Raw genomic sequence first — 747 nt, forward strand, 5'->3', positions numbered from 1 at the left:
GAGTACGTCAAGGCTGTATATTGTCACCCTGCTTATTTAACTGCTATGCAGACTACATCATGAGAAACGCTGTGCTGGATGAAGCACAAGCTGGAATAAAGATTATTGGGAGAAATATCAATAACCTCAGATATGCAGATGACACCATCCTTATGTCAGAAAGTAAAGAGGAACTAAAGAGGCTCTTGATGAAAATGAAAGAGGAGAGTGAAAAAGTTGGCTTAAAGCTCAACATTCAGAAAATGAAGATCATGGCATCTGGTCCCATCACTTCATGGCAAATAGATGGGGAAACAGTGGAAACAGTGGCTGACTTTATTTTTGGGGGCTCCAAAATTGTTGCAGATGGTGACTGCAGCCATGAAATAAAAGGATGCTTATTCCTTGGAAGAAGTTATGACCAACTTAGACAGCATATTAAAAAGCAGAGACATTACTTTGCCAACAAAGGTCTGTCTAGTCAAGGCTATGTTTTTTTCCAGTAGTCATGTATGGATGTGAGAGTTGGACTATAAAGAAAGATGAGTGCTGAAGAATTGATGCTTTTGAACTGTTGTGTTGGAGAAGACTCTTGAGAGTCCCTTGGACTGCAAGGAGTTCCAACTAGTCCATCTTAAAAGAAATGGTTCCTGAGTATTCATTGGAAGGACTGATGTTGAAGCTGAAACTCCAATGCTTTGGCCACCTGATGTGAAGAGCTGACTCATTTGAAAAGACCCTGATGCTGGGAAAGAACGAGGGCAGGAG

The sequence above is a fragment of the Bos taurus genome, chromosome 22 (genome assembly GCF_002263795.3).
Source record: "Bos taurus isolate L1 Dominette 01449 registration number 42190680 breed Hereford chromosome 22, ARS-UCD2.0, whole genome shotgun sequence".
Lineage (NCBI taxonomy): Eukaryota > Metazoa > Chordata > Mammalia > Artiodactyla > Bovidae > Bos > Bos taurus.